The sequence below is a fragment of the Bactrocera tryoni genome, unplaced genomic scaffold (assembly GCF_016617805.1).
Source record: "Bactrocera tryoni isolate S06 unplaced genomic scaffold, CSIRO_BtryS06_freeze2 scaffold_11, whole genome shotgun sequence".
Lineage (NCBI taxonomy): Eukaryota > Metazoa > Arthropoda > Insecta > Diptera > Tephritidae > Bactrocera > Bactrocera tryoni.
In genome coordinates this window covers 778991-803265 of record NW_024395824.1, presented here as the reverse complement: position 1 = coordinate 803265, position 24275 = coordinate 778991, and the positions used below count along the sequence as shown (strand labels likewise).

Genomic DNA, 24275 nt, shown 5'->3' with positions numbered 1-24275 from the left:
TGACGTTTAACAAAACAATGTATTTTAAAAGCTGGTAGCTGACTCTCTATATCATGAATTAAGTCGATTAATGGACCAATAGTGTAGTTTAAAGTTATGCGATCACTTACTTTTCTCCACTGTTTCCATTTGATTTGCGTATTAAATTTATTAATGAACTGTATTGGAACTAGATCGTCTTTAATATCGCGTACACAGCTGTCACAATTATTAGCCATGCACTTTTCATTCCTAACGTCACAGCAAACTGATGTAAGAAATAATTCAGCTTTGGCAGGAATCTGCGGTATAATCTTTGCACAGCCTTCTAGTAGAAAAATAAAATTTGCATGGTACTTACAGACACACATATTGTGTCGTAAATTATTGATTAACTGAATGTAAGTTGGCTTAGAACGAATAAAAATAGTTTTGCAAACTTTTTCTTCGGTATATTCGGCTTTGAAAAGTTGATATGCTTCTGTTAAGGTCATAAGCATAAAACGTTTTGAGACTACTTTCCCATCGATTATCATTGTATCCTTTCTCCCAGGAGCTTGAACGCTGATTCCATCTTGCAAAAAGAATTGTTCAATTAATTTTTCGCGCATCTGGCTTTTTGATGACTTGGTTGTATTTTCATTCATCGTTTCTGTTGGCTTAATATATTTATTGCATAAAGATTTGAGGATAGCTATTTTTCTATTCAAGTTTTTAGGTAGCGCGGCCTCAACTTTTTTAATTGCTTTTCCCATCGTTTGTTTACAGCTGTAAATTTCGCAATTCAAATTGTCAATATTATTTATGCTCTTTTTTTGCCGCAAAATTTGCTGCCTAACACGGTCCTTTTCTTTCTTCTTTTCTAATAAATTGCTATCACTTTTAATTTTTTGCGGTAATCTTTTTCGGTACTCTTGCTTTCGTTTTGCTTCTTTCTTCTTGTATTCCCGCCATTTCTGACGTTTTCTTTCATTTTCTCTTTATACTTCATTGTTATTGCTTTTCTTGTTTCTTTTGCCGTTTTTGTCATCAATAAAATTTTAATTGAGTGCAATTTCTACGACTTTATTTAATATTTAAGGTTTACGGTAACGGACGCGACGAATTTCAAACACCAATAAATTTTATTAATCGTTTTTGCCGAGAGCCAATTATTACTTTTTTTTAAGTGAAATGATGTATCTGCTTTTAGTCTGAAAGCAATTTACACTTCAACATTTTGTTCACTAATGAGAACAATAAATGATGTTTTTCGGTAACGGACGCGACATACGAATATAAGCAGAGGCAAACACAAAAAACTACCGTTATTCGATCTCCACTCAGTCTGTCTGCTTGTTGAACATTATGTTACTATCAGCTGAAGATTTTTAAATTATAAAAACATCATAGTATTACTTTGAATTAGGGAATATAACAAGGAAAAACGTTGGTATATTTGGTCAAAAGAGTCAGATTTTTGTAAATTTTGTGTTTTCGTTGTATATTTCGGCTCAAAATTAGAAGAAAATAAAAATTCCTTTATATTTATAAAATAAACACATTTGAGATTTATTATTCATCAACAAAATGTTTTCAGGAACTGTTTGAATTTTGCACGCGTGATGGACCTTTTTGTGGAAATGTCCATATGTATGTATTAAATTGTACACTTGAAAACAACCCCATTAGTCCAGTCATTATAGTAAGTTCACCTCGGAATTCGATATACCCATTTATATTTATGTCTGTAATATTAAGCTAATTTAAGCTTAAACGACTGGACTACATGTCAAGCAGCAATAAACAATATGCTACAATACATACAAACATACACACATACACATATATTTAGTTATTTAAGATAGTTTTAAAGTTTGTATACTCGTATAAGCAAGGAAAATACTAAATAAAAACCAGAATGAAAGATTTCTCACTTGATATAAGAAGTTTCATTTCCAGAGTGGTAAGGAATGATATTAAATTTATCGCAACAATATATATATTTGTATGTATGTATGTACATCTTCTATCATATTAATCTTATGTCTCTGCCCATGCTCATGTCATAATCTCAGATAATAATATATAAATGTACGTATACGCACGAGCGCATTCAGAAAATCAAAAAATGATTTCATAACTTATCAATGTATTACATGTGCGCGAATTAAGGAACATATTCCTTATAATAGTAACAAACATTAAAACAACTTTTTGTTTCAGTAAACATAACGCAGAAACAACCTTGAGTTGGAACAATTGAAATACACTATCTCTACAACAAATAATCCTAAACAAACAAGTATCAAAACAACATTGAGTTTGAATATCACAACAACTTTATCTTAAAACAAAGCAAATGTATCTAAGCAAGCAATATATATGTAAACATACCTAAACAAATAATACAATCTGTATTTAAACAAACTATCAACTAGTAATAAGTAAACATACTAGTTAGTATAAACAGAAGTAAGAAACATGTAATAGTTAGTCTTAAGAGTGTAAATAAAGAGTATACATTTCGGTGCGGCTCAAAATATGTACATGTTAACATGGCAAATGTTAACAATTACTAAATAAATAAAAGTAATAACACGTAATCAGCAATAATGAGTAAAGCATAGCGGAAATGCATCTTTAGTTGCACAATATTTCCCACAGCAAAAGCCAGGCGATTTCATCAGCATAAAAGCTCATTTTTCGGTGTGAAGCGGAAATCCAACACGCGCAACCCAAATAAGCCAATTCGGAGAATCGACAACATCAAGTCAGCAGTTGGCCAGTGCAACTTAGCTTAGCTTTTAAGTAAATTAATTTTTAAGTTTAGTCTTAAAACGAACAAGTAAAAAATATTTTTTTTTTTTAAAGAAACTAACATAAAATTTCTTAACTGGCGCCCAACGTGGGGCCTTCGCTAGTCGCGTTTAGTATCAATACAATTCGCGGGTGTATCCACAAGTCTTGGTTAAAAAGTTTGTGCTGTCGTGATACTCAGCGGTTACCATTAGAAGACAAGGATAATACTTACCACCCCATAGACGGCGAAGGCTTGGGCTAGGACTCAACAGAAGTGCAGGAAAGAGGCCCCCTAGTCGCCAATAGCAAACGGGAAACGCAAGACGTTAGCCGCCTGCCCAGGAGAATATTCCTGCTACTAGAGTAAGAATTAATTTTAAGAATCAATATTAATATATTCACATATGTAAAAGAATTTTTAAAATATAAAAAGTGAAACTATTTAATGTGAAACAAACTATGTTTAAGAAATCTTTAATGCAAAGGTGAACACAATTTAATAATAGTGACATAATTTAAGAAAGAGAGCGTAATTCAGAAAAAATAATTGAACTAGACGAAATAATATTATATCTGAAATAAGCTAACTAAAAGTGAAAAATTTAGAAAGGAAAGTTTTAACTCAAAACAAAATAAGCTAGGGATAAATTAAATTTCTAAAATAAAAAAGTGAATAATAGAAATATATCAATCATGCCAGTTAATCCTGCCAACCTCGTTCGGCCACCAATACTTAATGCACCCCAAGGGCCACCAGCACCTTGTGGTCAGCCTCTTGCCTCTCCTAATTCATTCTCTATTGATGAGTTAACTACCGTAATCACAGGAATTGTGAACAATGTCTTAAGGAGTGAAGGGCGAAACATGGTTCAAGCCGCCCTTAACCCAAATTCCAACTTTTCAAATTTCACGGACATTACCATAGACTCAAGACTACCCGGGAATGTCTCTGAATTAGACAAAATACCAGATGTGGTACGATGTCTACGGGAGTTCTCCGGAAATCCGGGAGAATTCACATCTTGGAGGAAAAGCGTGGACAGGATCCTCCAGATATATGAGCCTCAAAGAGGTACCCCAAAATATTATGGCATCCTCAATGTCGTTAGAAACAAAATCGTGGGCAATGCCGACATTGCCTTGGAGTCCTATAACACTACCAAATGACCTCTCTCGTACAGGGTAGCAATACAATTCAAGAATTTTACCAAAAGGTATATTCTCATCTCTCACAAATTCTGAACAAACTGGGATGCATGGAAGTCGGCGCAGAGCCATGTTCCTTCTAACTCGTACGTATAGGGATAAAGCCCTAGACACCTTCTTTCGCGGACTCAAAGGAGATCTACCGAGACTCCTTGGAATGAGGGAACCAGCAGATCTCCCTCAGGCACTCCATCTGTGTCTCAAACTAGAGAATCAAACCTTCAGGTCACATTATGCCCTGAGCAATAATAACAATATCAGCAGGAAACCACAAGAGTTTCGTCCACCACTACCTCCCAGAAGGATGAAATTTACCCTGAATTGGCATACATGCCCCAACCAAGGTTGTACGCAGCCACTCCACATAGACCACCGCAAATGAACTGTCAAGTTCAACGCCAGCAACAGGCGCCCCAATATGCACAACAGCATTACAATCCACCACCACGTCCTTTGTATAAGCCACAGCCACGTCCAGAACCAATGGACATTGACCCATCACTGCGAACTAGGAATATTAATTATATGAATAGGCCACGTAATGACCCTTTTAACAAAAGATCTCCTCCTGGCAACCCTCCAGCTCCTGTGCCCCCTAATAAAATCCAAAGGAATTTCCATATACATAGACTCCGAACAACCCCAAGCTTACTATACTACCACAACAATTGACGAGCAGACGAACGACAACTCTAGCCATTACGATGACGAATGTTACAGAGACAGAAATGATGGAGGTCAGGACGATAGCTACATAGACGCGACTGATTTACATTTTTTAGAATGAGTCACTCTTCGCTGCCCTTTGTTGAATGCAGGCTGAAGAGTGGAGATATTGAGAAAATTTTAGTAAATACAGGATCTACGAAAAACTATATACGATCCTCTATCGTGCCCAATTCAATAAATAACGAAAGCATTTTTTTTTGCGAAATCCATAGCAGGAGACATCGAAATCAAACAGCATACCTTTCTAAACCTATTTAACTCAGACAAAAAACTGAAATTCTACCTCCCCCAACTCTGACATCATTCCATGGTATTATTGGGAATGATAGCCTTAAGGAGCTTGACGCAGTCATCCTCGTAAAGAATAACTTCATGGAGTTAGAAGGCAATATCAAAATTAAAATCAAGCAGCTAGCTTCAAGATCTGTTAACAAAATAGATATTAAGGAAGATAACTTGTCACAAAAACATCAGAAGGGAATTAATAATTTAGTCGAAAATTTTTCTAATCTCTTTACCGAACCAAACGATAAACTTACCTATACCACTAAAGCCACACTGGAAGAATACAATCATGAACTCCATTACAAACCAGGCACAACTAACGTGGTAGCCGACGCACTATCAAGAATGCCTCCCAAACCAATTAACGCCTTGTCAGTAACCCAGCATTGTGACGAGAGCTCATCCGATAACTTAATTTGGCATGTAGAATCCCCAATTAACGTTTTCAAAAACCAAATCTTCCTAAATTCTGGCCCAATTTCTACCTATCAATTCAAGATAGTATTCCCCACTTACCATAGACAAGTCATTGAAGAACAGGAATATAACTCAGAAACATTAATAAATCTCCTAAAAAGGTACCTAAACCCCTCCATAATAAATTGCATCAAAACCGACGAAAGAACTATGGGTAAAATTCAAGAAATATACACGACCCATTTTAGTAACTATAAAACCAGGTTTTCTCAACTCCAAGTCCAGGATGTGACAGACGAACAGCAACAAGAAGAAATAATCATAAATACTCATAAAAGAGCACATAGGAATTCTCGTGAAAACAAACTTCAAATTTTAGAAAATTACTATTTTCCCTCCATGACCAAAAAAATAAAAAGAATTATTCAGCAATGCTCAATTTGCAAAGAAAATAAGTAGGACCGCCACCCTATATACATAACTGAACGAAATTTCGTCCTTACCCCCATAGACAAATTTTCAAAGTATGCCCAAACCAAAATCCTTCGCTCCAGAGCCGTAGAACACGTTAAGGAACCTCTCCGCGAACTACTGTTTCAATTTGGCGTACCAGAAACGGTAGTTATAGACAATGAAACGTCTTTGAATTCAGCTTCCATTCGATTTTTATTGGAAGATACCCTAAATATACAAATTTTTAGAACACCACCTTATGCAAGTTCCGTATATGATCAAGTAGAGCGATTTCACTCGACCCTCACAGAAATAATGCGCTGTTTACAAGCAGAGCGAAGTTTCACCTCATTCGCCGAACTCCTTGATAACTCCGTCTACGAGTACAATTTTTCAGTCCACTCCTCCACAAAGAAAAAGCCAATAGAGGTATTTTTCGGGAGAAGAATCTCCACAGACCCAAGCCAATTTGAAAGAGCTAGGGAAGAAATTATCTCGGAACTAAAAAATAGACAACAAAAAGATCTTTCCTACCATAATAAAGCCCGTCATCCAATTAAAACATATAACCCTGGAGAAACAATTTACGTTAGGATAAACAAACGACTAGGAACCAAAATATCTCCAAAATTTAGAAAAGAAATAGTAAAGGAAGACAAAAATTCCACCATTTTGACAGAATCAGGAAAAGTAGTTCATAAACGCAATATAAAAAATCAAAACTAAAATTTTTGTTTCCAGACTTCTCCTTATTTACCCAATATTCGCATCAATAGACATTTATGACTACTCCACGGCACAAATAGTTACAATAAATGACGGACTAGTAAAAATCCAGAATGGAGACTTCAGGCTGATACACATAATCGACCTCAACAAGTACGAACAATTTCTGACGGACATGTACAGATTCACCTCTTCGGACATACCCAAGAACACAATCCTTTATCCCATCCTAAAACCCAATCTCTTCAAATTTTAGATACAATAAAACCTGTCGAAAGAAGACAGAAAAGATCCATAGATAGTTTAGGAACGGCTTGGAAATTCATAGCCGGAAGCCCCAATCACGAGGATCTGGATGTAATAACCAAAAATCTTAATGATATCGATAATAATAATAATGAACAAGTACTAACTAACAATATTTTTAACGAAAAAATTAATAACATTCGCGTGATAGTAAATAATCTTCTTAATAACATAAGGAAAGATACTTATATAGAAAACGAGACTATTATAAATTTGCAAAATAGAATAAGATTAATAAAAGAAGAGTTGATTAACATTAAATACGCCATACAGTGGGCAAAGAAAGACATCAGGGACACACCTAATTAATTTTCATAACTCAACGTTAAAAATAAATCACCAATTGTACATTAATTACGATTTGGTTCCACTGCCGGCAATCCCAGCAGCCCTGCAACCAGCACCAATCGAAAGAAATCGAATTGAATTACTTTCTCTCCAGGCCTTAAAGGAGTTTCACATTGATAACATACGAAGAATAAATCTTCTGAAGACAGCAACGATATCCAATAGCTCCCTTTCACTTGGAGCCGTTGCAACTATCATTCTCGGTATAATATTTTTTCGAAAATTCTGGAGAAAGCACCAAAACAGAATAAGCATATCTTCAAGCCTGGACCTTAACCAGATGCCCTCGGCGAATACTGATCTTAAGGAGATCAAAGATCTTTCCAATGATCAAAATACTTACATCAATTTTAACAACCTCCCCTATTTTTGATAGGCTCTCGGGACGATCGCTTTTAAGAGGGGAAGTGTTAACATGGCAAATGTTAACAATTACTAAATAAATAAAAGTAATAACACGTAATCAGCAATAATGAGTAAAGCATAGCGGAAATGCATCTTTAGTTGCACAATATTTCCCACAGCAAAAGCCAGGCGATTTCATCAGCATAAAAGCTCATTTTTCGGTGTGAAGCGGAAATCCAACACGCGCATCCCAAATAAGCCAATTCGGAGAATCGACATCAAGTCAGCAGTTGGCCAGTGCATCTTAGCTTAGCTTTTAAGTAAATTAATTTTTAAGTTTAGTCTTAGCTCTGTAATGAAACGAACAAGTAATAAATAAAATTTTTTTTAAAAGAAATTAACATAAAATTTCTTAACTTACATATATTCTTTTGACTAATTTTTACTTCATGTAAAAATTAACTCGCGCATTGATCTACATGTTCATATACATTCATTTATGCTTAAATCAGTGGTCGGCATTACTTAGCACAATTGTGCAAACTAACTTCACACGTACGCTTACTCTCTATCGTTCAGTCGTTGTCGAGCCAGCAACGAATTATCATGTGGCTACCATGGGACAAAGAACATTTGCAGTCAGTTGCAGAGATAAAGAGATCCCCAACTCTCCTGTCACTGGAAATGTGAGAACCGCTCACCTACCGAACTTTGACAGTTGACTGGATTGGGTAGGTTTTGACGTTTTGTAATTGGAATGACTGGAACGGCCAGATTGAAATTATACCAAAAATATATGTGAACGGAGGAATTTGTTGCCGCTGTTCAAGATCGCTAATAAAAATTTAAAACAATGAAAATCAAAGAAAATGCGAAATTTAAATATATTTCATAAAATGTTTTGTAATTTGATGCATAATAGAATAAATTTTTAATTACAAATAATTACAAACATTTAATAATTGAGAACTAACAGGCTTAATTCACCTTATTATTGTATTGAAAGATCAAAAGTCAGTTTTTTTAATATACCATAAAATCATAAAAAAGGATTTAAGTAGTTTCGTCATATATTAAAAGTCCAATATATAATAATTTGCAATCGTAATAAATGTTGGGTGTTTTAATTTAAAATGCCCAAAAACTCTTATTTTGTTCGATCTGGCCAAAATGGAAAATGCTATAAAAAACGCTTATTTTGAGGCGCTCTCACACTGGAATAAGTTGGGCATTCCATTATCCCTGGTCAGTTGATTAACAAACAACAGCGAAGCAACATCGTGCGCCGCTTGATTGTTTTATGATACTATTTATGCGCGTACCTATATGTGTTTGTTCTAAATGAATGACAGATATTGCTTTATGATTTCCGATGCCTTTGGTAATATGCAATGTCTATAGTGTAATATGTGTGTAAAGGGGACCCGGGGATATAATTTTAGGAAGCACTATAATACCTTCCATAAATACTTTGAGAAATATGAGGGTATTGAGAGAGATAATATGTTTTTTGAAAAAAAATACCCTTTTGCAGAAGTATAAGGATTGGGTTTTCCAAGTTGAAAACGATTTATTCAAAGAAAACACTCATTTTCAAACTATTTTATTTTTATTGCTTTCTGAGATCAAATACGAAGATTATTCAAGTTTTCCACAAACCTGCTCCCTCATGAACAGTACTGATGGCTTAAGTGTAAAACGTGCGCACACTCAGTTATTAGAGACTCTGTTTTTTAACTTTGAGGTCAGATTTGAGGACTTCCGAAAAATTCAACCTTTAATCGATATATTTGTAAACCCGTTTAAATGTGATGTAAACCAATATGAATTAAAAATCCAGTCAGAATTAATAATTCTTAGAAGTGAAATGTCATTCAATGATAAAAAGGATATTACCGATTTCTGGAGGAACTTAGAAAGCTCATTTTATCCGCAGCTTAAAGAAATTTCCCTCAAGGTTTTATCATTTTTCCCCTCAACAATCTTTTGTGAACACATTTTTTCTGATATGAAATTCATCTGTTCCAAACAAAGAAGCAGGTTAACTACTAGAAATTTATCGAATGCAATTTTAATAAGAAAGTGTCACAAAAGAAAAGAATTAATGTAGGCATTCAAAATAATATAAATAAAAAAAAATTATGTTTTGGGGCGCCCAGAAACAACCCCGTTTTGACGAAAAGCTTTATGTAAGTGAACATATTTCAAAGCGAAGGTGTTTTTGGACGCTGAGGCAAGCGTTATTTTTAAGCATGATTTTTCGAGAACTTTACGATTTCAACTTTATCTTAAAATTTCCGCTAACTAGTTTGCTAGTAAAAGTAGTCAACTCCCAAATTACCCCACCAAAGGTATCTGAAATTACAACATTTTATTTATGTTATACATTTCAAATGGGGCAAAAATATACTAGGGCATAAAAAAACATCAACATACCGACTACCTATGTTACTTCGTTGCTGTCTGCAGCGCAACTGGCAGGAAAATCAATTCATTATCCCACAGTGCAAAACTGTTTTTTCGCTCTCAATATCGACTGAAATAAGAGCGTAAGAATACGTGTGCTGAGAGTAACTGTTCATGTGAGTCAAAACGGCCTTGTATGATATAAAGCAGCAGCAGGTTACAATAATTTAATAAATTAATGTAGATTTACATGTATCTATAGAGAACACAATTAACCCTTATTGATAATACACACACACCCATATATTTATATACATATACTTATATATCCAAAGATATATTAAAGTGAATTTTATAACGTTTGAACTTAAACTAATATCTTTTAATTAAACGCAATCGGCCCCATACGTCGACATACCCCGACACTTGTTGTTCAATGTTAAATCAGTTGTATTTTTTTGTGCAATTTTTAAACACGCTTCAAGTATTTTTAAATTTTTGCATGCAGTAGGATACAATCCTGGGTGGTAATTTGTTGTTTGACATATGTATACAAATTGACAATTCATTAGCCGTTATAGGAAAACATCAATTGGAAATTGAGTTTAAACAGAAAGACATGTTGAAGTTTTTAATAATACATATTAGTGTATGATATTTTTATTATATATTATTAGAGTTTATATTGTTTATATTGTGTATTAGTGTTGTTGCTGAAATAAAGCAAGATTAAGGTAAGGTGTATAAATATATTAGAAATATGTCAAAGTTTTTAATAAGTTTGTGTTTACAGAAGAACCCCGAAATCTTGTGTGTGCAGATGTCCGGCAGCTGAATCCTTCTATAAATTCCCATCGGAACGAGAATTATCAAGGCATGAATTTATTTTGGAATATGTGTTAGGTATTTTAGTGATACCTGGGTGAATTTTTATATATATGCATATATATGTACAATCATCAAATATTTAAGGGGCTATACCAGTGTTACCCATGGAAAATTAGGCGAATTTCGTGATTTTTTAAAGAAAGTATTTAATCGAATATTTCGAAGTTCTTTGGACATAATCAGGTATATTTTCGGCTATATTTAAAGTTTTTTTTACAAAAATATTGAAAAATAGCGAAGTTATGTGCTGTCTTCGGAGGTTCCGAAAAAAGTGTCTTTTTTAGGTAAACAATTGTCGTTTTTTTAATGGCAAATTGACAATTTTCAACCAATCAAAAAGATCGTAGGTCATTGCATAGTAGATAATATACTATAGAATACTCAGTTTCAATTTGAAGTCGATTGGTCGTCTGTCGTTTAGCTATCAAAAAAAAAAAATAAAAAAAAACTGATTTTTTGAAAATGTCACACTGATATAGCCGCTGAATGCATATTAGTTCTTATGCATACATAAAAGTGTGCATTATAAAGCTTTAAAATCTCTTTTTTATTAATACAGGCTGCCTTTCCACCAATACAAACTACCCAAGTGAAGTGGTTTTGTTTTTTTCTGGATGGCCTACGGAATACAATTTCAGTTAAGAACATTTTTTAAGTATAATGAAAACTATATTAGTTTTAATTAGGTTAAAGAACAAATGGCTTAAAAAATTTTTGTTACGAAAGTGTTTTATTATAAACATAATTCATTAAGTAATTATTATATTAACTTATAAGAGTGTAGTTATACAAAATATGACTACGTGTTACTTTTAAATTATCAATACCATAAATAGTATTAATTACTTAAGGTAATTCATTTTGTTAAACCTTAAAAATTAGTCATAGATAATATGATATTTTTAAAAGATAAGTTTTTTGTATGAAAATAAACTTATAAATAGTTTATTAAAAATTTCGGCGACGTTTTAAATGATGCGTCTAAAGGTTGGTTCACCGCATGCATTCATTTAATGCATTTCTGGCGTTTTCATTTTTCTTGCGCCATTTTAATTTTTATTAAAAACAAAACTAACCAAGATTTGTTTGTTTTATACTAATCATTTTGCTTGCATATTCTTTCGTTAAATTTATGAAAATTTTCATAAGCGAGGAAAATGGATGGAACTTTTGGGGGTAACAGACACCCCAAAAAAGGAGCTATTCGCCTGCCAGCACCATTTCTCGGGGACACAAACCGAATCATATTTCTGCGATGGATCCTTCAGTCTTCAAAATTGCCAAGAACAACTTGAAAATGCGATGAATCAAATTTCATTATTAATGAAATCAATTAAAGAAAACGAACAAGAGATATTAGAGCTAAAAGCCCAAAGAGATTATCTAATTAATCAAATCCATATTAATCCCCAAATTAATGGGATTTGTGGCAAATTAGAACCACATCTCGCAATATGTGTCAGAAATAGTGTAAAAAATACTTCTCGCAGCCCTTCAGCTCGCAGGTATAAGTAGTAAAAATATGAAGACTATAGCCCTTGGAGTAAAATTCACATCTCCTTTGGCCTATAGATATTTGCGACCGCTTTTTCATTGGCCTTCTACAACCACTCTTTCAATTTTTAAAAAAAGGTTGGCCAAGAAATCCTGGATGCTTATTTTGCAGCATTAAGTCCCTGGAGTTGTGTAGCCGAGGCTTTAGTAATGAGGAGAAATACATTTCATTGTGTTGTGATGAAATGTCATAGAAAACTCATTTGAAATATGATAGGTATAGGGATTTTATAGAAGGATTGGAGGACTATGGGGATGAAAATCGCACGTCCAGGATAGCCAACAGTGTTTTTACAGTAATGGCTCAAGGCATTGGAGGCAACTCCTGGTCTCAACCAGTTGCATACTTTTTCGTCCATAATTCTTGTAAAGGGGATGTGGTTCGGAAGTATGTTTTTCAAGTGAAACTCCAGGGAATAGGTCTTCATACCTGACAATTAGTCTGTGATCAAGGATCCAATTTTGTTAATTTTGCTAGTGGGGATTACAGATGATAGGTCCTATTTTGAAGATGATGGTGAAGAAATCGTATTCTTTTATGATTCTCCTCACCTGTTAAAGAGTACGAGAAATTGTATTGAAAACTTCAAAAACCATATACAATTTCGTGGGCGTTCTGTAGATTGGAAAGATATAGTTCATTTCCATGAACAGGATTCACAACGTGATATTCGGTGTGCGCCAAAATTGACTTCCGCACATTTAAAGCCCAGTACTTTTCAAAAAATGAATGTACGTTTAGCTGCCTAAGTCTTTAGCAACACAGTTGCTAGCGCAATGTTAGACATGTATACAACGGGTCACTTAAATACATCTCAGTCCCAAACCTTTTTAAATACCGAAGAGCTTGTATTGTTTTTCGACCAACTCCAATATTTTTAATAGTAAATGCCTCCGAGCATTAAAAAAATATGGTGAACCCTTTTCGGGCAGCCTAGATCAAATGAATTTTTTAGTAGAAGCCGAAGAAGCACTTAACTCTATCACTGTTTGGTCGAGATATCACAAATACATTTTCGTTTATTAGAGGTTGGCTTCTTAACATTCGCAGTTTAAGACGATTGTGGCGCATATTGTCCCGGGAGGGATTTGAATATATCAAGACAAGAAGACTTTGCCAAGACGAACTAGAACACTACTTCGGATAGATTAGGAAAGTGGGAGGATTGAAGACAAGAACAACTCCTTCTATGTTTTCTGACCTTTTCCGCCAATTCGGGGCCTAAGACATGTCAAATTTGTGACACGTGGCAATTGTGAATCTCTGCAGGGTAGAGATTTAGAGCTACTTTCTTTCAATACCCTTGAAACCCTTTGATTCAGGATAGTTCTTGGCAAACATTTCAAGGTTGCCAAGACCGTTCTTAGATAGCCCCTATAATGTTAGGAATTGTATCGAAATCGATGTAATTGAAAGCGATTTCCTACAGCGAAATTCATTTGCATATTTTTGTGGTTATGTGTATTATGAACATTTTAAATTGCATAATTGTTCCCAACCTTTGCCACTTTTTGAAAAACATCAGATCCCTGAATAAATACCTTTTTATAAGAATTAGAACATATTTTTCTTTCTTCTTTGTTTAATTGGCGTAGACACCGCTTACGCGATTATAGCCGAGTTAACAACAGCGCGCCAGTCGTTTCTCCTTTTCCCTACGTGGCGCCAATTGGATATTCCAAGCGTAGCCAGGTCCTTCTCCACTTGGTCCTTCCCACGGAGTGGAGGTCTTCCTCTTCCTCTGCTTCCCCCGGCGAGTACAGCGTCGAATACTTTCTGAGCTGGAGTGTTTTCGTCCATTCGGACAACATGACCTAGCCAGCGTAGCCGCTGTCTTTTAATTCGCTGAACTATGTCAATGTCGTCGTATATCTCGTACAGCTCATCGTTCCATCGAATGCGATATTCGCCGAGGCCAACGCGCAAAGGACCATAAATTTTTCGCAGAACTTTTCTCTCGAAAACTCGAAAACTCGCAACGTCGACTCATCAGTTGTTGACATCGTCCAAGCCTCTGCACCATATAGCAGGACGGGAATTATGAGCGACTTATAGAGTTTGGCTTTTGTTCGTCGAGAGAGGACTTTACTTTCCAATTGCCTACTCAGTCCGAAGTAGCACCTGTTGGCAAGATTATCCTGCGTTGGATTTCCAGGCTGAAATTGTTGGTGGTGTTAATACTGGTTCCTAAATAGACGAAATTATCTACAACTTCAAAGTTATGACTGTCAACAGTGACGTGAGTGCCAAGTCGCGAGTGCGACGACTGTTTGTTTGATGACAGGAGATATTTCGTCTTGCCCTCGTTCACTGCCAGACCCATTTGTTTTGCTTCCTTGTCTAGTGTGGAGAAAGGGGAACTAACGGCGCGGGTGTTAAGGCCGATGATATCAATACCATCAGCATACGCCAGCAGCTGTACACTCTTATAAAAGATGGTACCTTCTCTATTAAGTTCTGCAGCTCGAACTATTTTCTCCAGAAGCAGGTTGAAAAAGTCACACGATAGGGAATCGCCTTGTCTGAAACCTCGTTTGGTATCGAACGGCTCTTTCTTTTTCTGTCTGTTGCGAGGTAGGCAGTCTGTTTTCTCTCCGCTGCGACGTGGCACTCCTCGTCGTACCAGTTGTTCTTTTGCACTTTCCGAAAACCAATGGTTTCGGATGCAGCTGTACGTAAGGAGTTTGAAATGCCGTCCCACAGTTCCCTTATACCGAGTTGTTGATGAGTGCTCTCAGAGAGCAGGAGTGCAAGCCGAGTAGAAAATCGTTCGGCAGTCTGTTGTGATTGCAGCTTTTTTCTTTAAGAATTTTTAATAGGCAGGCAGCCAGCACTCATTTTCGGCACATCAAATTTTTGTGCATTTCACATAGGTAACTACCTCCCCCTTCTAAAAGTTAGTTTCTGTAGTTTTATTTTTTGCTAAAATTGACTTAATTATGGATTTCGTTTCAACGATTATGTCCTCTAACTCCCCTCGGGCCATGTCGTCTTCATCAATTTCTTCAATCTTTGACTGGCATTTCATTAATTTTTCACTATGTGAATTTAATATATCGAGACGACATTCCAATTCGATTGGATCTTTTCGAGAAGGCCCGTTTTAATGCGCAAAATACTACTTTTCGCAACCGTTCTTTAGCGTCTTAACGACTTTATGTCCGTCAACTCCTTACTTGGAGACAGGTTTGCGAGAGTTGGCTTTGGCTTGCTCATTTTGCTTGTTTAAAATAAATTTCCGAAAAAAAGGCTATAAAATTTGCCAACAAATATATTAAGAATCGACAACGAAAACGAAAAAATATATATGTATATGTATATCGATTCTCAAATATACGAAAGCCAAACTAATATGCAATAAAAGTTGGCAACAAGTATATTTGGAATCGGTTACGAAAACGAAAAAATAAAATAATATCGATTCCCAAGTATACGAAAGCCAAACCAATAAATGCGCAAAATGAGCAAAAGCACAATAAAGTAATTTTATCGGAAAATGTCCGCACGAAAATCGACAAAAATTGCGAAAAAACGACCGATAATTGCAAACGCGGATCGGAAAAATTGCGAAAAACGAGATAATTTAATTTTGCAATTAATAATTTTTTTTTTTTTCACCTTTATTTCAAAATAAAGGGCTACCGCAAAATCCCAAAATCCCTTATTCACTTGAATTCGTATATGTAAGTGACAATATACGCAATAATAAGTATAAGTATGTATATATACATATATGTACAATATTAATAAAATGCAATATGTACTTATAAAGTGAAAAAGGGAGAGCCAAAAACTGAAAGTGCACTTGTTTTGTTGTACTTTGCTTTTCTTTTTTTGCACTGCTTTCAGTAATTCGCACTCGTTACCTGGTGCGTAGGCTGTTTGCCGGCGCTTACGTCCCTTTTGCACAGAATGCAGCGGCAGCTCATTCCCACAAAAGCTAGCGGCGATGATGGCAGCAGCGGGTTGATGGTAGCAGCGGCGTTGTGGCAGCAGCGGGATGATAGCAGCGAAGTGATTGTACAAGCAACGGATTGGTTATACCGGCACTTTTGCTTTTACCGGTTAGTTTGATTGCGGCACTTTCAACAGTTTTTGAACAGTTTTCGAACGGCTTTTGCCAACTGTTAATTTCTTCGTACGGCACTTTTAACAGGGTATTTAAAAGATTTTCCACCGGCTTTTTTCAAATTGCTAAATTTTTTTTTTTTAGTAATACAAGTGTACTAACGTACATATAAGTATATATGTATGTCTTATACATATACATATGTCCGCCAGCCCAGCACAATTTCGGAATTTTGTCACTTCGTTCTTTTTTTATTTTTTGCACTACTGTAAATTTCCTTTTTTTTGTGTTTTACGTATTATGTATTAGCACTCTCTGCATCCACAATACTTCCCTTTTTCTTTTTCTTTTGCTATCATAAGCTTAGGTAAATATATTGGTAAGTATTAGCACTCCACTTCACTGTACATGCATATATATATGTATATTTATATTTGGTTTTTATATTATGTTTAAATTGTTCCGTTTCACGTAAGTATATATATATTTGCTTTTATATTTAGCCGCTTTATTTTTCAAGGTATTCTTGTATGTATGTGTACATTAATCACTGTCCACGTACATATGTATATATGTATGTAAGTATTAAATAATTTTGCCGCCACTTTTTCTTTTTATCCTCGCTTTAGTTTTGTGTTTATATTTTATGTTTTATAATTCTTGTTCCTTTATTTAGGTAACACTATCACTGCACAACTTCGTCACTTCCACTATATATGTGAATTATGTACATATGTGTATAGGTATGTATATGTATTTTTAGTAAACTATTATAAATTTAAAAGGTCATAAAAAAAAACTGACACATACGAACGCCAAACCTTTTGAGGGGTTTACTATACTGACCTAGTACCATCACCCTGACATGAAATTTCTCACCCCCCATATTAGCTGTTGTACTGTGAAATTTAAAAGGTCATAAAAAAAACTGACACATACGAACGCCAAACCCTTTGAGGGTTTTACTATACTGACCTAGTACCATCACCCTGACTTGGAATTTCTCACCCCCCAGGATAGCTGTTGTACTGGATAATTTACATTGCTGCAACATACGTCCACGCTCGCTGTTTTACTTATATTAAGACTGGCATTTCTTCATGGGCTAAGTTTAATGGCAGTTTAAGCACCGAGATGTGCCGTTCGACCACCATTGAGCAGAGTGGCGGTTATTCAGGAAGAGGCAACTGCTACAGCAATTCCTTTATCTTTTCGGATTTGGGCTAAAAGCAAGTTTAAAAGAAAGGTTTTCCCGTGCCTCAAGGAGCATTCAAAAATAACAAACCACCTTTGCCATCTTCGATTTTTTTGACAACACTGTCAAATACTAACCTTGGTTCTGGGTTCAAACGTAGAACAAACTCTGTTAATTGTTGTTGTAAAGAAGAAGTATCGTAATCTAGTTCCCGTATTAAATCGCTACTGATTTCCTCGGTTCTCTGTGGACTGTTTATTTCATAATCTGATAAATCCTTTCCAGAAATTGTTTTAACCTGGTTTTCAATTTTTGTCAGACCCTCATTGTAAATTAAATCACTGTACGTGACATTGGGACTTTGCTCTTGTAATCTGTGCAATATATCGTCCGTCATATCATTTTTGTATTTATCGCAGAATTATTGAGGATTTGAAACACCACATGTCGCTACTAATACAGCAAATAGCGCTCTCATTTTGCCTGCTGATCTACATTGAGCACCTTCTTCCAGTGTCACATCCCAATGGTTATTATTCTCCAGTAATCCTCTTGCCTCACATGCCTCTCGAAATGTAGAATAATTTTATGTGTTATATTCTTTTAAATCATTGAAAAAGGTAGGTCCGCAAACATGGTGTAAAAGCATGCGTAGACAAAAACATTCCATGTTACTAATATGAACTGTATAAACTCGTCCTAAAGCATCTCCAGATTTGACGCCAGGCCAATCCTTTTTTTTTGTTTTTTTTGCAATATTTTATTATTTATTGAATCTGCTATTTAGTTTAAAAGCCTAACAATAAGTTATAAAATCTTAAATCTATTTAAAAACTAGACAAGCTCAAGCAAGTGTTTGAGCTGTTTTGGTGATACGTTGCTCCTTAGTACGCAGGCATATCTCTTCTTTTAAGGCGTGTTTGATCGCAGGAATGTACCAAAGCATTAGCCAAAGGGTTTGGGTGATCTCGGAGTTTAGATATATATTTAATTCTGCTGTCTTCTACTTCTTTCTTTACCATAGAAATACCTAGGTCATGTACCATGGTGAACACGTGATTGTTCTAAGCATTTTTGATTGAAACCTTTGTATTATATCAATATTAGTTGCACAGGTCGTACCCCACAGTTGAATGCCATACATAAAAGCACTTTGTTGTCTAGGCTAAGTTTGGAGTTTTTATTTAAAAGCCAATTTAAATTTGCAGCTCTTATCTTCATGCAAGTTATTTTACTAGATATGTGTTTTCTCCATGTAAGTCTTTTATCTAGATGAATACCAAGATAAGTTACTTCGTTGCTTGGGGTACTAAAATATTGTTCATTTTTACTGCCGGACACATTTTAGGTCTTAGTGAAAACGTAACATGCTTGCATTTTTGTTCATTCACATTTATACGCCAGTTGGCTAGCCATTCTTCGACAGACTTTAAGTGCTCGGCTAATATTCTTGATGCTATTATGTGGCATTTATTACGGCTCACTGAAGCTGTGTCACCCGCAAAAGTTGAGGTCAATATATTATTAGCTCTAGGAAGATCTGCAGTATATATGATGTATAGAGTTGGGCCTAAAACACTGCCCTGGGGTACACCAGCCCTTATCTGTCGTTCGTCAGATATGAAATCTCCCACTTTTAAAATAAATTGTCTATTTTTTAAATAAGACTCCAATGTTTTATACAATTCTAAAGGTAGAATGTTTTTAATCTTATACAAAAGGCCTTCATGCCACACCTTATCAAATGCCTGAGCCACGTCTAGAAATAAAGCTGAACAGTACTCTCTGTGCTCAAATACTTTTCTTATTTCGTTAGTAATTCTATTTACTTGATCTATCGTGCTATGTTTTTCACGAAACCCGAGTTGGTGCGTTGGTATTATATTATTTTCGTGGAGGAAAGGAGACATCTTTGATAGTAACACTTTTTCAAATATTTTAGAAAGGCAGGGTAGAAGACTGATTGGTCTGTATGAAGACGGCTGTGTTAAGTCTTTCCCAGGTTTATCTATCAAGATAATCTGCGACTTTTTCCATGAATTAGGATAGTATCCAAGATTAAGAATTGCACTGAAGAGCAAAGAGAGCACTTCTACAGCAATACTTGGTAACTCAATTAGCATTTTTGGGGTAATATTATCGTGTCCTGGTGACTTTTTTGGTTTAAGCTCTTTTATTATTCTAATAATTTCAGTAGGTGAAGTCTTAAAAGACTCGAGTGACTCATTACCTGTGTTGGGTAAGCTGGACAACTCGAAGTTGTTCTTTGGGCAATTTGGTTGAAATACCTTTTCTAGGTGATTTGCAAAACAATTAGCCTTTTCCTCGTCACTTCGAGCCCAATTTCCGCCCATGTCTCGTATAGGCATGTTGGAGTTAGTTGGTGGCTTCAGGAACTTTTGGGCTTTCCAAAGAGAATTTTGCTTGCTTGAATTTGGACACAGCTTCTTTATATACATTTCGGTGTTGGATTCTTCCTCACGTTTAAGCGCTTTTTTAATTTACGTACAGCTGATTTCAATTGAAGCTGAGTGGAAGGGGAGCGATTTATCTGCCATTCATGCCTTGCACGCCTTTTTTCGTTTACAAGCTTTTCTATTTCTCTGTTGCTAAGACAGCTGCTTTAGTTATTATATCATTGAGTTCTTCTATGCTTTCGTCAATATCTCTTCCTGTATTTATTTTGTACTCAACATAAATGTGGCTAATCACGTATTTTTTATATTTTAGCCAATTCGTTTTATAAGAAGTTAATCCCACTTTTGGATTAACAAATATGGGTTGTTCACATAACTTTATTAGTACAGGAGAGTGATCAGAAGATAGATCAGTACATGTATCAACTGTTATAAGCGATTTATCTATATTTTTGATTACAGCAAAATCAATTAAATCTGGTATTTTTTTACGATCACTAGGCCAATATGTCGGCTTACCAGGAGATATTACGACAAGGTTATTGGGCCTATTTATAATAGTGTGATACAGCTGTCGTCCTTTCGGATTAATTAGCCGTGAGCCCCAATACGTGTGCTTTGCATTGTAATCTCCACCTGCTATAAATCTATGACCTAGTGTTCCAAAAAAGTCTTTGAATTGGATGTCAGTAATTTTAAACCGAGGTGGACAGTATATGGCTGTCAGATTTAAGTCCCCGAAGCGATTTTTTATAGTTATTGTTGTAGCTTGTAATTGCGCTGTGGCAGAAGATTCTGATGTGTGGTGATTTAACCGTTTTCTAACCAACACTGCTGTTCCTCCGTGTGCCTTTCCATCTGGGTGGTTTGTAACATAGAGTCTAAATCCCGGTATAAAGAAATTGTTTTTGTTGGTAAGATGAGTTTCTGACAATAGCATTACATCGATACTATTTTCATCCAGAAATCTAATAAGTTCCAATTTATGTTGGTTAACACCGTTAGCATTTCATAAACAAATGTTCAATACACTCATTTTTTACTTAAAAAAGTTTGCAACATTTGGTTTTGTGATTCGATTATCTCTTGAATCATATTTTGCATTGAAGCCATAAATTGTGTCATACATTGGGTAAGGTTGAAAATCATAGTTTCAACGCTTTCATTTGGTTGGTTTTGGGGCAATTGCATTTGTGCAGTATTGCCTTTCACCACGTTTGCATAACTTCCTTGTGTAGCATTGTCTTTTGGATTAACTATTTTTGAAATGTGGACGGGGATTTCAATATTTTCAATAGATGGAATATTCATCATTTGGTTACGACGTGCTTGGATGCCCTGTGACAACTTCGATTTTAAATCTTTGTATACAGGGCAACCCCTGTAGTTAGCAGTGTGGTTTCCTCCACAATTGCTGCATTTTTTATTTAAATCCTCTTTTTTAAGAGTACATTTTGAAGTTGGATGTAGATCACCACATACTACACAGACACTTCGTAGAGTGCAATATGCTTTCGTGTGTCCACACTCTTGGCAGTTTGTACATTGTACTGGACCATTTCTCTTGTGTGGTTCCTCAACGGTGATTCTGCGATGGAGAAGATATTTTAAATTGTAAATCGGGTGTATTTCATTTTTCTTTAATTTGTTGGAATCTGGCATCAATTCTATTTTGAACATTGGTTGTGGGACTTTGTTCCTGTTAAAAATATTTACTACTGATTTAATGCTAAACCACCTTCTTCTAGTGCTTCTCTAACGTCGTTAGAGTCTACCGAAGACTCTATCCCTTTTATGACAACAACTAGGCTTTTTGAGCTCTTCAGTTGGTAAGAGTAGTAATTCTTGTTATTATTTGATAGGAATTTTACAATTTCCATGAAACTTTTTTCAGTGTATGTTTGAATTTTTGTTTCATCTATGTTACCTTTTTTCAAGGGCACAATGTGGAAATTGTTTGTGCCTATTATATTGCTCATTTTTGAAACAAGCGCATTTGAGCTACGCTCACGCAAATAGATTGGAGGGGGTTTGGCATTCACGACCGTGGTGGTACCCTTTGCTTCGTCGTTAAGCTCTTTGCTTAGTAAGGCAAATCTGTTGCCATTAAGAATTTCTGGCTTTTTGGTGTTTGGTGTGTTTGCTTGAAATTTTTTGGTATTGACCGCTGTTTTAATAGGACTCAATTTCCTTTTTACATTAATGTAGCGATCAATATCAGTCTGAACTGATGGCCCTTTTTGCTTGGTACATTCTCCCCTTGCATTTTATTTTCCTTCGCTGTACGGGTGCTTGCTGGTACCTGAATAGTGGCTGCTGTCAGTGGATTTGTTGTTGCCCGATTGCTGTTCACTGCTGCTTCTGCTGACTGCGCTTGCTTAGTCTCTCTTACATCTGATCGCTGCGATGACTCATCATCGCCGTTACATTGTTTGAGCCTTATTACACACGGCAACTTTTGTTGCGGCAACTCTTGGATTTATAGGCGAGGGGGCGACAAGGAGAGGAGAATCGCGCCGAGTTTCCAGTGTTCAGCAACTCGCTTTGTGTTCTTATTCGTAACAATTCGCTGCGACGTTTTTCGGCATTCGTGTTCTTTCTTTCGTAGTACATAGTTGCATTTGCGTATATTTTTGAAATTAATATTTTGAATATATTTAAAAATTTAATTTCATCTTTTATTAAGTAATTTGCAAATATGTATACAAATATACATAATATAATATAAATATTTTAGAAAATGGAGTATGACGAAAAAATCGAATTAATTAAAGATATTGTGAAATGTATGGAGGAAGCCATACAAATTGATTTAGACGATAGTAAAAAGGGTCATATATCTTTGTTTTAATAAATAAAATGTATTTCTTGATTGACAGAGCTGATTAATATATGTGATAGAGTGGCCCAAATACCTATAAGGAAAAAGAAGCGACAATGGGTTAAAGTAAAGAGTAGACAATGGGTTAAAGTAAAGTGAAAGAGAATGAGAAAAAAACTCGAGCAGAGTTGCGCAACACAAGTTGCTCGTGTGAAGGTAATGGGCGACAGTAAAAGAGAATCGCCCGAGCATTAGCAACTAAAGTTGCCCCATGTAATCGCAAACTTTTTGCTGGGAGTTACTTTTGTTGGCTCGACAAAACTGAAGTAGGCATTTAGGAATGCCTACGGTTTTGCAGTTGAGCTGCAAAGCACTCATTATTGTTTGTTTTGTTTTTGTTTTTATATATTTGTTTTGTGCACTATTTGTTAATGTTTATTATTAGAAGTTTGTGTGCTACTGTTTTTTATTTGTTTGTTTGTTTTTATTTATTATTATTGTTTGCTTACGAATCACGGAGCGAATTTAAAAAATACGTCCATACACTTTGAACACTGACAGGGTTTTTTTGCCAATCCTGAACAGAAGCACCTTGAATGTGGCGTTTCCAAGTTTTCTTACGTGCATTCCAAGTACAATACCTCGGCACCTCGACATAAAGAAGAGTTTTGCAAACTCATTTCCATAGAAAGATCAAAAAAGCAGTGAGAGTGGTTTTTGGCGGAGTAGTTATTCGTTCGTGGAAATTGTGTTCATTAAAATAAACGCGTTCACGATTTTCTAAATGCACGCTGAGATGCATCACGGTAGCATGCCTTTCGTGCAACGGAAATCCTAACAGACGCCACACGGCTTCGTTGCTGCTGACATACCCACCAGACTGATGAGTTTGTAGCTCATCTACGGGATTCGCAAGATCAGTATTTCTAAAATTGAAAATAGCTTGATCACTATCCTTGTTTATATATTTGCAGATATATTTGATGGCGCGTACTGAACTGCATGCCTTAACATTTATGTGGGCATTAAACATTTTTTATAAAATTGGTGAATAGGGGACTGCCCAACTATTATCAACCGTAACGTCGCTACCATTTCGGAGCTTCACGGTTGCTGTTTGACCTCAGTCTGCTGGCGCTCTTCTACGATACTGCGGGTATCCGTGGTCGTTGTGAACGGTCTCTTTCATTAACTTGCGAGGAAATTTTTTTGTGCATTTTCCGTCTTTCATGCAGGGGCTCTGTGGATTTTCGGGTCCGCATGGACGGTGAATCATATTTTTTACAATAATGTCATGGATAGTCTTGTCAATGTTAGGATCCGGTATTTCAGCGCGGATTATGTTATCT

General features: G+C 35.6%; 1 long non-coding RNA gene across 1 annotated transcript; it reads left to right on the top strand.

The window, feature by feature from the left end:
* The first annotated feature begins 10506 nt into the window (after positions 1 to 10506).
* LOC120779904 lies at positions 10507 to 11560 on the top strand. Its single transcript, XR_005705756.1, has 3 exons — positions 10507 to 10715; positions 10775 to 10884; positions 11429 to 11560. It is a non-coding gene; the product is annotated as an uncharacterized LOC120779904 (long non-coding RNA).
* The last annotated feature ends 12715 nt before the right edge of the window (positions 11561 to 24275 follow it).